This window comes from Lolium perenne, chromosome 7 (genome assembly GCF_019359855.2).
Source record: "Lolium perenne isolate Kyuss_39 chromosome 7, Kyuss_2.0, whole genome shotgun sequence".
NCBI classification, from domain to species: Eukaryota; Viridiplantae; Streptophyta; class Magnoliopsida; order Poales; family Poaceae; genus Lolium; species Lolium perenne.
Window position 1 is genome coordinate 322,735,372 of NC_067250.2, and position 16,784 is coordinate 322,752,155.

Sequence of the window (16,784 nt, forward strand, 5' to 3'; positions counted from 1 at the left end):
TTCTTGGTATGCTGATTATGCTAACTTTATTGTTTCCAAGTACTTGCCTCCAACCTTTTCAGCTCAGCAAAGGAGGAAATTTTTTTATGACTTGAGGCATTATTTCTGGGATGACCCACACTTATATAAAGAAGGAGTGGATGGTATTATGCGAAGATGTGTTCCCGAATATGAACAACAGGAGATATTGAGTAAATGCCATGGTAGTGCTTATGGAGGACATCACGCCGGAGAAAGAACCGCGCAAAATATTCTACAATCAGGTTTTTATTGGCCAACTCTCTTCAAAGATGCGAGAAAGTTTATTTTATCTTGTGATGAATGCCAAAGGGTTGGTAATATATCCAGACGTAATGAAATGCCTATGAATTATACTCTTGTTATTGAACCATTTGATTGTTGGGGATTTGACTTCATGGGACCTTTTTCGTCTTCAGAAGGTGACACTCATATACTTGTTGCTGTTGATTATGTTACTAAATGGGTGGAAGCCATACCTACAAAAAGTGCTGATGGTGAGACCTCTTTAAGAATGCTTTTAGATATTATTTTTCCTAGATTTGGAGTGCCTAGATATATTATGACTGATGGAGGTTCTCATTTTATTCATGGAGGTTTTAGAAAAACTCTTGCTAGGTATGGTATTAATCATAGAATTGCTTCCGCTTATCATCCTCAAACTAGTGGGCAAGTAGAATTATCAAATAGAGAGATTAAATCTATCTTGCAAAAGACTGTTAATAAAACTAGAAAGAATTGGGCTAGTAAATTGAAGGATGCACTATGGGCTTATAGAACTGCTTATAAAAATCCCATGGGAATGTCACCTTATAAAATGGTTTATGGGAAAGCTTGTCATTTACCTTTAGAACTAGAGCACAAAGCTTATTGGGCTGTTAGAGAATTAAATAAAGATCCTAAACTTGCCGGTAATAAGAGGTTGTTGCAATTGAGTTCTCTAGATGAATGGAGAAGTGAGGCTTATGAAAATGCTAAACTCTTTAAAGAGAAAGTTAAAAAATGGCATGATAGAAGGATTATCAAAATAGAATTTAATATTGGGGATAAAGTCCTATTGTATCGGTCTCGTCTCAGATTCTTTGCAGGGAAATTACTCTCGAAATGGGAAGGACCATATGTTGTTGAGGAGGTGTATCGTTCAGGAGCAATTAAAATCAGCTCTCTCCAAGGCAATGCCACGCAAGTGGTGAATGGACAAAGACTCAAGCATTATATCTCGGGTGATTCTTATAATGTTGATGTTGATATTATTCAAGTGGAAACACCGGAGGCTTTCATCAATGGCAAATTGACAGTCCACCAGAACTCGACTTTGAATAGGTAACAGTACTGGTAATGAAAAGTACGCAATTTACTTTCCGAACAATATTTTTGCTGTTTTTGGAAAATATGAAAAATTACGAGTTCGAAACGGAGTGGAAAAGACGCACGAGGGCGTGCCACCATAGGCCGACGCGGCCTGGCCTGGGCCCGCGCCACCCTATGGTCTGGCCGCCTCGTCGCCCCTTTCCGACTCTGGTTCGATCTGGTACTTTCCTTTTGTCGTGAAATTTTTTGCTATATAATCCCCCGGACCCCTGGAGGCCCGTATATCGTTTTCTCGACGTGTTTTGTTTGAGCTGTTTCTGCCAGGATTTGCTTCGGATCTAGAGCCATCATGTCTTCGTCGGAAACTCCGAAGGACAGCTCCTGCAAGGATGTTGGCAACTTGTACATGGAGGAGCTGAGGATGCACCCCAAGGAGTTGCTGCTCGTTGAAGGAGAACTGCAGATCAAGGATGTCCAGGGTCCTAAAGGAGAAGGAAGCTTGGAAGACAGGATGGAGAAGCTAGAACAAGAGGTTTTCAAATACAAGAAGATGGCTGAGCGTGAGGTGGATATCTTCCACAGGATTGTGTCTGAACTCATTGCTGAACATGAGAAGGAAACTACAAAGCTTTGGGGCGACATCCTCTCACTTCACGACACCACCAACAAGCTCCAAGCACAACTCTATGACGTTCAGAATCAGAACTGTGAGTATGAAAACAGGTTTAAATACATAAGCCTTACTGCTAGTTTCAGGATTCCCGAGACCAAGATGTCGTTTCTTGATGGAGAGCCTCTTCCTTGGAAGTTTGATGACGGGAGTTCATCACCACCATCGCCGCAGGAGTAATTCATCATCGGTATTGGCATCCCCTTGGTTTGTTCCAAGCTTGGGGGAGTGCCGCGGTATCACATTATCACTATCTTTTACTTTTTACTGTCAAGTAGTGTCATATCATGAGTAGGGAAGTTATCATATAAGATGGGTTGCAGTTTGGAAGTATCTCTCCTTTAGTTGGTTATCTATGTATCCCTTGGTGTGAGTTATCGTTATGGAATATTAATGAGAAGTCTTATCATTTACATATTGCACATCTTATTTTAGTTTGGAATCTCTATTATATGATTTATCTTGTCATTAGTATTGATATCACTTTGGGAGCATTGAATAAATCTATTTGGTTTTGGCAAACTTAGCATTGGTCAATAGCAACAACACTTTGAGGTTTAAGTAGAAAAGAGAAATACATGTAGTTGTTTCATTGTCTTTCTTTCTTGTTAGCTCATAGCTTATTATTCTGAAGTTAAAATTGTTTGTGCTTACAAGGAAGATGCATGATTGTTTCTATCACATGTATATTTGTTTGTTTCCCTCAACTCTTATGCTTGCTAATTAACCTTGCTAGCCAAAAACCTGTACTGAGAGGGAATACTTCTCGTGCATCCAAATCTTAAACCAAACCTATGTCATTTGTGTCCACCATACCTACCTACTACATGGTATTTTCTGCCATTCCAAGTAAATGTTTCATGTGCTACCTTTAAACAATTCAAAACTTGTTATCTCTTATTTGTGTCAATGTTTCATAGCTCATGAGGAAGTATGTGGTGTTTTATCTTTCAACCTTGTTGGGCAACTTTCACCAATGGACTAGTGGCTTCATCCGCTTATCCAATAATTTTGCAAAAAGAGCTGGCAATGGGATTCCCAGTCCCAAATTAATTAAACTAAATAGACACTCCTCCATGGTATGTGATTGATGGACGGCACCCGAAGGATTCGGTTAGCCATGGCTTGCGTAAGCAAAGGTTGGGGGGAGTGTCATCATCATAATAAAACTAAAATAAAAAGGCACTCCTTCATGGTATGAGATTGTTGGCAGGCACCCGAGGATTCGGTTAGCCATGGTTTGTGAAAGAAAGGTTGGAAGGAGTGCCACATAAAATGAAAATAATATGGGAGCCGCTCTTTGAAGGTTGTCTGGCAAGAGGGTTAGAGTACCCGCTACCAGTCGTTGACAACAACAGACACCTCTCAAAATGTTACTTTTATTCTCTTTATATGATTTCAAAAATGAAAAAAAGCTCTAGCACATGATTTAATCACTGCTTCCCTCTGCGAAGGGCCTGTCTTTTACTTTATATTGAGTCAGTAAACCTATTTCCCTCCATCTCAAGCAAGCATTTGAGTAGTTGTGATCAAACCATTATATTGTGATTTGCTTCATCATGTCTTTTATTCTTCCTTGTTTAGTTCAAGTTTTATCTGAATGAATATAGCTTTGCAAGTTATCAATGATTATGAGGAGACCATTATGATTGAGTATGCAAGTTGTGCCTTATAAACTTTAACATGAGAGCGCTGCTCAATGAGATAAATATAATCTGTTAATTGTTCTCTGACCAAGAACGAAGTTTGCCATCACCAACTATGATTTCTTATGCACCTTTATTTGTGATTACCTTATACTTGTTTCAAGTTGAGTTATATGAGGAGGTTGTTTACTATAATGTCTTGTGTGAATGAATATGATGCTTCTTGTCCGTATTTTATTTATCGACTCTTCACTCCATAAACATGTGGTCCTGTTTACCGAGCTTAGTTTCACTTGGGGACAAGCGAAGTCTAAGCTTGGGGGGAGTTGATACGTCCAATTTGCATCACTATTTTGTATCATAATTTGCTGTTATTCATTGATATATTTCATATTTGGATACAATACTTATGTTATTTCATCTATTTTGCATGCTTCATCATTATTGGAGGATCAAGCACCGGAGCCAGGATTCTGCTGGAAAAAGCACCGTCAGAACGCAATATTTCGGAAGATCAACTGTGGAAGGAAATTATACCAAAAATCCTATTTTTCCAGATGACGAAGGAAGCCGTAAGGGGGAGCCACTGGACCCAAGGTGGGCCCAGACCATAGGGCGGCGCGCCCATGGTTCGGCCGCGCCACCATGTGGTGTGGGGCCCCACAGCCCCTTTCGCCTCCTTTTCTTCGCGAAACCCTTCGTCCCGAAGACCTAAGCCACAGAGGGTACCTCGCGAAGAGTTACAGCCGCCTCTGCGGGGCGGAGAACACCAGAGAGAAAAGAGCTCTCCGGCGGGCAGAAATCCGCCGGGGAAATTCCCTCCCGGAGGGGGAAATCGACGCCATCGTCACCGTCATCAAGCTGGACATCATCTCCATCACCATCATCACCATCTCCACCATCATCACCGCCGTCTCCACCGCTGGACACCGTCACCGCCGTAGCAATTTGGGTTTGATCTTGATTGTTTGATAGGGGAAACTCTCCCGGTATCGATCTCTACTTGTTGTTGATGCTATTGAGTGAAACCATTGAACCAAGTTTATGTTCAGATTGTTATTCATCATCATATCACCTCTGATCATGTTCCATATGATGTCTCGTCAGTAGTTCGTTTAGTTCTTGAGGACATGGGTGAAGTCTAAATGTTAGTAGTGAACTATGGTTGAGTAATATTCAATGGTATGATATTTAAGTTGTGGTGTTATTCTGAAGGAGATATGCCCTAGAGGCAATAATAAAGTGGTTATTATTTATATCTTTATGTTTATGATAAATGTTTATATATCATGCTATAATTGTATTAACCGAAACATTAGTACATGTGTGATATGTAGACAAACAAAGAAGTCCCTAGTATGCCTCTTAACTAGCTTGTTGATTAATGGATGATTAGTTTCATAATCATGAACATTGGATGTTATTAATAACAAGGTTATGTCATTGTATGAATGATGTAATGGACACACCCAATTAAGCGTAGCATAAGATCTCGTCATTAAGTTATTTGCTATAAGCTTTCGATACATAGTTACCTAGTCCTTATGACCATGAGATCATGTAAATCACTTGTACCGGAAAGGTACTTTGATTACACCAAACACCACTGCGTAAATGGGTGGCTATAAAGGTGGGATTAAGTATCCGGAAAGTATGAGTTGAGGCACATGGATCAACAGTGGGATTTGTCCATCCCGATGAAGGATAGATATACTCGGGTCCCTCTCGGTGGAATGTCGTCTATTGTCTTGCAAGCATATGAATGAGTTCATAAGAGACCACATACCACGGTACGAGTAAAGAGTACTTGTCAGGAGACGAGGTTGAACAAGGTATAGAGTGATACCGAAGATCAAACCTCGGACAAGTAAAATATCGCGTGACAAAGGGAATTGGTATTGTATGTGAATGGTTCATTCGATCACTAAAGTCATCGTTGAATATGTGGGAGCCATTATGGATCTCCGTATCCCGCTATTGGTTATTGGTCTGAGTGAGTACTCAACCATGTCCGCATAGTTCACGAACCGTAGGGTGACACACTTAAAGTTGGATGTTGAAATGGTAGAACTTGAATATGGAATGGAGTTCGAATATTTGTTCGGAGTCCGGATGAGATCCCGGACATCACGAGGAGTTAGGAATGGTCGGAGAATAAGATTCATATATAGGAAGTCATATTCCAAGTTTGGAAATGATCCGGTGCATTTATGGCAGGTTCTAGAAGGTTCTAGAAAAGTCCGGAAGAAACGCACTATGGAAGGTGGAGTCCCGGAAGGACTCCACAAGCTTGACCAGCCAAACCCTAAAGGAGGAGTCCTGGTGGGCTCCACCTAGAGGTGGCCGTACAACCCTCCTCAAGGAAAGGTGGGAGTCCCACCTTGAGTGGGACTCCCTCCTTGAGTAGGTTTCCCACATATGGGAGGTTTTAGTGTTGGGGTCTTATTCGAAGACTTGGACTAGAACTCTTGGGGCTTCCACCTATATAATGAGGAGGAGAGGGAGGGGGCAGCCACTCTTTGGCTCAGCCTTGGCCGCACCCCTTAGAGGGCCGGCGCCCAACCCCCCTCTCTCCCCAAACCCTAGCGGTCTCTCTCCTCCACCACATCCCACACGCTTAAGCGAAGCTCCGCCGGATTTTTCCACCACCACCGATACCACGCCGTCGTGCTGTCGGATTCAAGAGGAGCTACTACTTCCGCTGCCCGCTGGAACGGGGAGATGGACGTCGTCTTCATCAACAACCGAACGTGTGACCGAGTACGGAGGTGCTGCCCGTTCGTGGCGCCGGAACCGATCGTGATCAAGATCTTCTACGCGCTTTTGCAAGCGGCAAGTGATCGTCTACCGCAGCAATAAGAGCCTACTCTTATAGGCTTTGGAATCTCTTCAAGGGTTAGTCTTGATCATCCCCTCGTTGCTACCGTCTTCTAGATTGCATCTTGGCTTGGATTGCGTGTTCGCGATAGGAAAATTTTTGTTTTCTATGCAACGTTATCCTACAGTGGTATCAGAGCCGTGTCTATGCATAGATGGTTGCACGAGTAGAACACAATGGTTTTGTGGGCGTTGATGCTCTTGTTGTCTTTAGTTTGAGTACTTTGCATCTTTGTGGCATAGTGGGATGAAGCGGCTCGGACTAACTTTACATGACCGCGTTCATGAGACTTGTTCCTCGTTCGACATGCAACTTGTATTGCATAAGAGGCTTTGCGGGTGTCTATCTCTCCTACTATAGTGAAGATTCAACTTACTCTTCTATTGACAACACTAGTATCACCGTTGTGGTTCATGTTCGTAGGTAGATTAGATCTTACACGAAAACCCTAAACCACGTAAAATATGCAAACCAAATTAGAGACGTCTAACTTGTTTTTGCAGGGTTTGGTGATGTGATATGGCCATGATATGATGATGAATATGTATGAGATGATCATTATTGTATTGTGGCAACCGGCAGGAGCCTTATGGTTGTCTTTAATTTTCATGTTGAGTAGTATTTCAAAGTAGTTGTAATAGTTGCTACATGAGGTGAACAACCATGAAGACGGCGCCATGAACCTTGACGCTACGCCGACGATGATGGAGATCATGCTCGTTGATGATGGAGATCATGTCCGTGCTTTGAAGATAAAGATCAAAGGCGCAAAGACAAAAGGGCCATATCATATCACATATGAACTGCATGTGATGTTAATCCTTTTATGCATCTTATTTTGCTTAGATCGCGACGGTAGCATTATAAGATGATCCCTCACATTAATATCAAGATAATAAAGTGTTCTCCCTCGTATGCACCGTTGTAACAGTCATTCGTTTCAAGCATCTCGTGATGATCGGATGTGATAGATTCAACGATTCACATACAACGGGTGTAAGCCATGTTGCACACGCGGAATACTTGGGTTTGCTTGACGAGCCTAGCATGTACAGACATGGCCTCGGGACAACGGAAACCGAAAGGTTGAACACGAGTCATATGGATGATATGATCAACATGTTGATGTTCACCATTGAAGCTACATCATCTCACGTGATGATCGGTTTTGGTGTAGTGGATATGGATCGTGTACCACTTAACAACTATGAGGGATGTTGTATTAAGTGGGAGTTCATTAGTAATTAGATTAAAACATGAACTAATTATCATAAACATAGTCTGAGTAGTATTTTGAATTAATTTTGTAGTATTGGCATCCGTTTACTTCTATGCGCTAGTCTTATAATTGAGATAGAAATACTGTTAAAATCTGACAAGAAACTTTACGGATTGGTACCGTATTGTTAAAGAATCAAGAATTGATTAAGTCCTATTGCAAACTTTTAGTAAACCTCACATTGTTGATTCAAAGAGCTATGGTTTCAATTAGTACCTAAAGTTATCTTGTCTCCGTGAAACTTGAAATTCAAATCTGTTTGAAAAGTAAGGAGCTGAAAATTTAGTTTTCAGAAATAATCAAGGTATGAGATATATGTGATATCTAAGACCTTATTACAAGATGATAGAATATAATTTGGTGAGACTACATGAACTCATAAGTTTTATGGGAATGTACGAAGGTTGAAGACGCAAGGCGTCACAATCCTCCAACTATTGGGGCACTAACGATATTCGCATATCCATGAAGTGACCATCCTTAATATGCACCGTTACTAAAACTCGTCGTTTCGAAGCATCACGTGATGATCGGGTGTGATAGATTCTACGTGTGCATACAACGGGTGCAAGCTAGATTTGCACATGCAAATACCAAGGTTAAAACTTTACGAGCCTAGCATGTACAGACATGGTCTCGAAAAGTCGTCATGATATGATGGATAAAATTATGAGTGAAATTGTTCATCATATTACAAAGTTACTAATAGTGAAATCTGGAACACTTGTCATATGATGATCAACTTCAAAGTAAGAACCTCAAGGTTATTGGTATTTGACCAACAAACCTAGAAGTTATTAATGTTGAAGTGTTTTTCTGAATAATGAGGAAAGCTAAAAGAGAAACTGCAAAAGATATTTTGGCAAAAAGAAAAGAAAAGACTAGAAAGTCTAGCTCAGGTGTATATAAATGATATACATGTTATGGTTGTATTCCTAGTTAAGTCACACAATGAAATTCTTCGGTATTAGTACCATATTGGTTGGTATGAAGTGTCATACAAAACAACGCAATACAAGAATACAATGGCCTAAGTGACTGACAAGGAATATGATAGAAAAGCACGTCTGGAACAAAATAAAGTGTTATTATGTTCGTCGTTGGCATTCTATCTAGCCCTTAGAATTTATAATAAAGAACTTAATAATTGTTATTTTGCTCGGTCAAATAAAAACAATGAGTTGTTCAAATTATGACATTACTCCATGTACGATGGATAAGTTATTATAAATCTTAAAGGTGAAACACACATACATAAAACTGACGCTAAAATGCCATAAGGCAAATGATTTGAATTCCACTTATTTGTGGAACCGCCATTTAGGTCATGTTAGAAAGGAACGCATGAAGGAACTCCATGCAAATGGGTTTTTGGAGTCATTTGATTTTTGAATCATTTGGCACTTGCAAATCTTTTCTAAAGAGAATGATTAAAATACCGTTCATAGGCCAAGAGTTGAACAGGCAACTAACTTTGTGAAAATATACATGATGATGTATGTGGTTCACTAGGCATAGTTGTGTGCGGGAGATTCTTCTATTTCATGAAAACCTTCAAACAATGAATTGAGTATATATGTGGATATATTCAATAAGGAAAAGTTTGAAACATTTGAATAGGATTCAAATAAATTTCAGCATGAAGTGGAAATCATCGTAATAGAAAAGTCAAATATCTATGATTGGATCATGGTGAAAATATTTGAATTACGAGTTTTAGCAAACATCTAAGAGAGTTATGAAATTGTTCTACAACTTATGTTTCTTGGAGTATCATAGTGATGATGAAGTATCCAAGAGATATATCCAAACTTTGTTGGATCAATGATGAAATAAAATATTGATGCCATTATATTTTTGTGGATTATGCTTTAGTGACTACCGCTTTTACACTAAATAGAGCATCATCATGATCCGCTGAAATGACACCATACGAGTTATGGCATGGGTATAAACCTTAATAGTCCTTTCTTTAAATTTTGGTCTAAGAGTTTACAACCAAAATCGGATGAATGTCTTTGTTGGTTATCCCAGAGAATTGATTGGGAATTCTTCTCACAAGACAAAGACAAAAGTGTTTGTCAATGTTTCTTATTTCCGAGAAATTGTTTCTAATGAAGTATTTGAGTGGGAGGACAATATAATTTGATAAGGTTTATGAACCTGAGCATAATGATCAGAGTAGCGCAGCATCGGAATTGGTTTCGGAAGCGGCCACGACGATCATGGCTCCCATGACTACAAAGTGTTTTAGCCATGGAGATCGAAGTACATATTGAACCTTGTAGGTATGGTTTACTTTGTGATCAAATAAATGATTTGTGGACAAAGGATTGATTATGAACAATGATAAACCAACTAAAAACAAAGAAGTTATGATGGGCCCTGACTCCGTTAAAATGGCTATACGCCATGAAATCCAAGATAGATGAATACTTTTTGAAAGTAAATAGATCTATAAAATTGATGGACTTGGATGAAATATCCTTGAAGAAGCTTAACTTGTCGAAAAGTTGTTTACGACAAAGTTCAAAGAGTTGACTACGACAAGATTAGATCTTCCGTAGCAATGCTTAAAGTCTATATGGATTATTCTAGTAATCACTACATATTTCCTTTATGAGATATGTTAGTAGGATGGCAAAATACATTACTTATCAGAAGTGTGTATTAAAGGTGTATACTAGATACAAACCAAGAGTTTTTGCTGGTCCGTGAAATACTAGATAGGTATACGAACTTCAATTGGATGAAGTAAGTATCGCGGAGTTTGAATCTTCACTGGATGAAATAGTCAAAGAGTTTTTGATTTCATCAGAGACGATGAAGAGGCTTGCATTTGCAAGAAATTAAGTGGGAGCGCTGAGACATATTTATAACACTTATGTAGAAGACATATAGTTGGTTATAAATAATGTAATTACATACTTGATTAAAAAGGTTTCATTGAAAATTAACTTCAATGAAAGGATATGGACTAAAACATATTTAGTGTCAAGATCTATGAAGATAGATTGAAACACATAATAAGTTTAAGTCAAAGTACATAGAATGGATATTGAAATAGTTCAATATAGAAATATTAAGAAAATGTTCTTGTCATGTAAAGGTTTAACAAGACTTGAGTGTATCTGACACTCGATGAGTAAAAAATACATGAGTGATTTTAGATCACAAATAAAATGTACAAAATCAGATATCTTGTGCTCTAAAATGTTATGACCATATACCGGAATGATTCATAAGATGATCATAGGACGACAGTAAGAATATCCTTGAGTACTTTAGAAGAACTAAGGATATACATATATATTTTTGTATGAAGAAATGACAAACAAATCGCTGTAAGGTGTTACACCGATATTTATTTTGTCACATATCAAAATAGAATTTCAATCTCAAATTAGACTAAGTGTTGTTTTAAAGGTAGCACAATGAACTAGAAGTTGTCTATGTTAGATTTAGAAGAGTTCTAAATATTGTGATGGATTCTACAAAACGAAGGCAGAGTATGTCATTTGTTTTGACAAATGACTGAGGATGTTGAGTCAAGAAGTTCTTTGAGAACTTGGTGTAGTTCCGATAGTGTCAGAACTTTGAAGCTATATTGTATGTGACAATATTAGTGACTTATTTCAGACCGCGGAATTAAGGTTCCACCATAAGATCAAACATATTTAATGCCAACTCATTTGGAAATGAGTGATGCGTTGAGACGCAAATGAATTACAAAATACATACGTTTCTGAGCGTGTCAGATCCGTTGACTAAAAACCTCTCCCGTGAGCAATACATGATAAAGCACCGGAAGGCCAAGGTGTTATATCTTTACAAATGTAAACTAGATTATTGACTCTAGTGCAAGTGGGAGACTGAAGGAGATATGCCCTAGAGGCAATAATAAAGTGGTTATTATTTATATCTTTATGTTTATGATAAATGTTTATATATCATGCTATAATTGTATTAACCGAAACATTAGTACATGTGTGATATGTAGACAAACAAAGAAGTCCCTAGTATGCCTCTTAACTAGCTTGTTGATTAATGGATGATTAGTTTCATAATCATGAACATTGGATGTTATTAATAACAAGGTTATGTCATTGTATGAATGATGTAATGGACACACCCAATTAAGCGTAGCATAAGATCTCGTCATTAAGTTATTTGCTATAAGCTTTCGATACATAGTTACCTAGTCCTTATGACCATGAGATCATGTAAATCACTTGTACCGGAAAGGTACTTTGATTACACCAAACACCACCGCGTAAATGGGTGGCTATAAAGGTGGGATTAAGTATCAGGAAAGTATGAGTTGAGGCACATGGATCAACAAAGTGGGATTTGTCCATCCCGATGACGGATAGATATACTCGGGCCCTCTCGGTGGAATGTCGTCTAATGTCTTGCAAGCATATGAATGAGTTCATAAGAGACCACATACCACGGTACGAGTAAAGAGTACTTGTCGAGACGAGGTTGAACAAGGTATAGAGTGATACCGAAGATCAAACCTCGGACAAGTAAAATATCGCGTGACAAAGGGAATTGGTATTGTATGTGAATGGTTCATTCGATCACTAAAGTCATCGTTGAATATGTGGGAGCCATTATGGATCTCCAGATCCCGCTATTGGTTATTGGTCGGAGTGAGTACTCAACCATGTCCGCATAGTTCACGAACCGTAGGGTGACACACTTAAAGTTGGATGTTGAAATGGTAGAACTTGAATATGGAATGGAGTTCGAATATTTGTTCGGAGTCCCGGATGAGATCCCGGACATCACGAGGAGTTCCGGAATGGTCCGGAGAATAAGATTCATATATAGGAAGTCATATTCCAAGTTTGGAAATGATCCGGTGCATTTATGGCAGGTTCTAGAAGGTTCTAGAAAAGTCCGGAAGAAACGCACTATGGAAGGTGGAGTCCCGGAAGGACTCCACAAGCTTGACCAGCCAAACCCTAAAGGAGGAGTCCCAGGTGGGCTCCACCTAGAGGTGGCCGGCCACCCCACCTCAAGGAAAGGTGGGAGTCCCACCTTGAGTGGGACTCCCTCCTTGAGTAGGTTTCCCACATATGGGAGGTTTTAGTGTTGGGGTCTTATTCGAAGACTTGGACTAGAACTCTTGGGGCTTCCACCTATATAATGAGGAGGAGAGGGAGGGGGCAGCCACTCTTTGGCTCAGCCTTGGCCGCACCCCTTAGAGGGCCGGCGCCCAACCCCCCTCTCTCCCCAAACCCTAGCGGTCTCTCTCCTCCACCACATCCCGCACGCTTAAGCGAAGCTCCGCCGGATTTCTCCACCACCACCGATACCACGCCGTCGTGCTGTCGGATTCAAGAGGAGCTACTACTTCCGCTGCCCGCTGGAACGGGGAGATGGACGTCGTCTTCATCAACAACCGAACGTGTGACCGAGTACGGAGGTGCTGCCCGTTCGTGGCGCCGGAACCGATCGTGATCAAGATCTTCTACGCGCTTTTGCAAGCGGCAAGTGATCGTCTACCGCAGCAATAAGAGCCTACTCTTATAGGCTTTGGAATCTCTTCAAGGGTTAGTCTTGATCATCCCCTCGTTGCTACCGTCTTCTAGATTGCATCTTGGCTTGGATTGCGTGTTCGCGATAGGAAAATTTTTGTTTTCTATGCAACGTTATCCTACATATTCTTCTAGTGGTGTCATGTGAACGTCGACTACATGACACTTCACCATTTATGGGCCTAGGGGAATGCATCTTGTACTCGTTTGCCAATTGCGGGGTTGCCGGAGTGACAGAAACCTAAACCCCCGTTGGTATATCGATGCAGGAGGGATAGCAGGATCTCAGAGTTTAAGGCTGTGGTTAGATTTATTCTTAATTACTTTCTTGTAGTTGCGGATGCTTGCAAGGGGTATAATCACAAGTATGTATTAGTCCTAGGAAGGGCGGTACATTAGCATAGGTTCACCCACACAACACTTATCATAACAATGAAGATTATTTAGCCGTATGTAGCGAAAGCACTAGACTAAAATCCCGTGTGTCCTCGAGAACGTTTGGTCATTATAAGTAAACAAACCGGCTTGTCCTTTGTGCTAAAAAGGATTGGGCCACTCGCTGCAATTGTTACTCTCGCACTTTACTTACTCGTACTTTATTCAACTGTTACATCAAAACCCCCTGAATACTTGTCTGTGAGCATTTACAGTGAATCCTTCATCGAAACTGCTTGTCAACACCTTCTGCTCCTCGTTGGGATCGACATTCTTACTTATCGAAAATACTACGATACACCCCCTATACTTGTGGGTCATCAATGGATTCCGGGGGCAATTCCCCGTCCCGGCGGCGTGCCGGAACAGAGACTTCTGTCCCCCGAACTTGGCTTCGCGATGGCGGCGGCTGCGTAACTTTTCTCGTATCGTGGCTTGATTATTTAGGGTTTTCGCGACGGGGAGAGTATATAGGCAGAAGGGCGGCCTCGGAGGGGTCCCGAGGGGCCCACACCATAGGGGGCGCGCCCCCCCCTTGGCCGCGCCGCCATGTGGGGTGGGGCCCCCTTGGCTCTCCTTTGGCCCCTCTCTGACTCCTTGTGTCCGTCTCGGCAAAATAGGAGGTTTGGCTTTTGTTTCGTTGAATTCCGAGAATATTTTCTATGTAGAATTTCTGAAACCAAAAACAGCAGAAAACATGAACTGGCACTTCGGCATCTTGTTAATAGGTTAGTTCCAGAAAATGCATAAAAACATTATAAAGTGTGAGCAAAACATGTAGGTATTGTCATAAAACTAGCATGGAACATAAGAAATTATAGATACGTTGGAGACGTATCAAGCATCCCCAAGCTTAGTTCCTACTCGCCCTCGAGTAGGTAAACGATAAAAAGAATAATTTCTGAAGTGACATGCTACTAACATAATCTTGATCATACTATTGTAAAGCATATGAGATGAATGAAGTGATTCGAAGCAATGGTAAAGATAATGACTAAACAACTGAATCATATAGCAAAGACTTTTCATGAATAGTACTTTCAAGACAAGCATCAATAAGTCTTGCATAAGAGTTAACTCATAAAGCAATAGATTCTTAATAGAAGGTTTTGAAGCAACACAAAGGATGATTAAGTTTCAGCAATTGCTTCAACTTGTAACATTTATATCTCATGGATAGTTGTCAACATAAAGCAATATAACAAGTGCAATAAGTAAACATGTAAGAATCAATGCACACAGTTGACACAAGTGTTTGCTTCTAAGATAGAAAGAAGTAGGTAAACTGACTCAACATAAAGTAAAAGAAAGACCCTTCGCAGAGGGAAGCATGGATTACTCATGTGCTAGAGCTTTTTATTTTGAAAACATGGAAACAATTTTGTCAACGGTAGTAATAATTTATATGTGTTATGCATAAAACCTCTTATAAGTTGCAAGCCTCATGCATCGAATACCAATAGTGCCCGCACCTTGTCCTAATTAGCTCGGATTTCCATGGACTATCATTGCATTACATATGTTTCAACCAAGTGTCACAAAGGGGTACCTCTATGTCACCTGTACAAAGGTCCAAGGAGATAGATCTCATTTGATTTCTCAGTTTTGATAGATCTCAACTTGAGGACATCCATACCGGGACAACATAGAAAACAGATAATGGACTCCTCTTTAATGCTTAAGCATTCAACAACAGATAATATTCTCATTAGAGATTGAGGATTAATGTCCAAGCTAAAACTTCCACCATGATACATGGCTTTGGTTGGCGGCCCAATGTTCTTCTCTAACAATATGCATACTCAAACCATTCAATCATGATAAATCACCCTTACTTCAGACAAGACGAACATGCATAGCAACTCACATGATATTCAACAAAGGTGTAAAAAGTTGATGGCGTCCCCAGAAACATGGTTATCGCTCAACAAGCAACTTATAAGAAATAAGATACATAGCAACATATTCAATACCACAATAGTTTTTAAGCTATTTTCCCATGAGCTATGTATTGCAAAGACAAAGAATGAAATTTGAAAGGTAGCACGCAAGCAATTTACTTTGGAATGGCAGAAAAATACCACATATAGGTAGTTATGGTGGACACAAATGGCATAGGTTTTGGCTCAAGGTTTTTGGATGCACGAGAAGCATTCCCTCTCAGTACAAGGCTTTGGCTAGCAAGGTTGTTTGAAGCAAACACAAGTATGAACCGGTACAGCAAAAACTTACACAAGAACATATTGCAAGCATTATAAGACTCTACACTGTCTTCCTTGTTGTTCAAACACTTTTACCAGAAAATATCTAGACCTTAGAGAGACCAATCATGCAAACCAAATTTCAACAAGCTCTACGGTAGTTCTCCACTAATAGATTTAAACTACCTGATGCAAGAGCTTAAACATGATCTATGAGAGCTCAAAACAATTGCCAAGTATCAAATTATTCAAGACAATATACCATTTACCACATGAAGCATTTTCTGTTTCCAACCAAATAGCAATCAACGAAGCGGTCAACTTTCGCCATTGAACATTAAAAGTAAAACGAAGAACACAAGTGTTCAAATGAAAAAGCGGAGCGTGTCTCTCTCCCACACATGGATTGCTAGGATCCGATTTGATTCAGAGAATGAAAATAACAAAATGAAAATAAAAGCACACAGACGCTCCAAGTAAAGTACATAAAATGTGACGGAATAAAAATATAGTTTCACTAGAGGTGACCTGATAAGTTGTTAATGAAGAAGGGGATGCCTTGGGCATCCCCAAGCTTAGACGCTTGAGTCTTCTTGAAATATGCTTGGTGACCCACGGGGGCATCCCCAAGCTTAGGCTCTTCACTCTTCTTGACCACATTATATCACCCTTCTCTCTTGATCCTTGAAAACTTCCGCCACACCAAACTTCTCATAAACTTCATTAGAGGGTTAGTACATAATCAAAAATTCACATGTTCAGCAAGGACACAATCATTCCCAACACTTCTGGACATTACT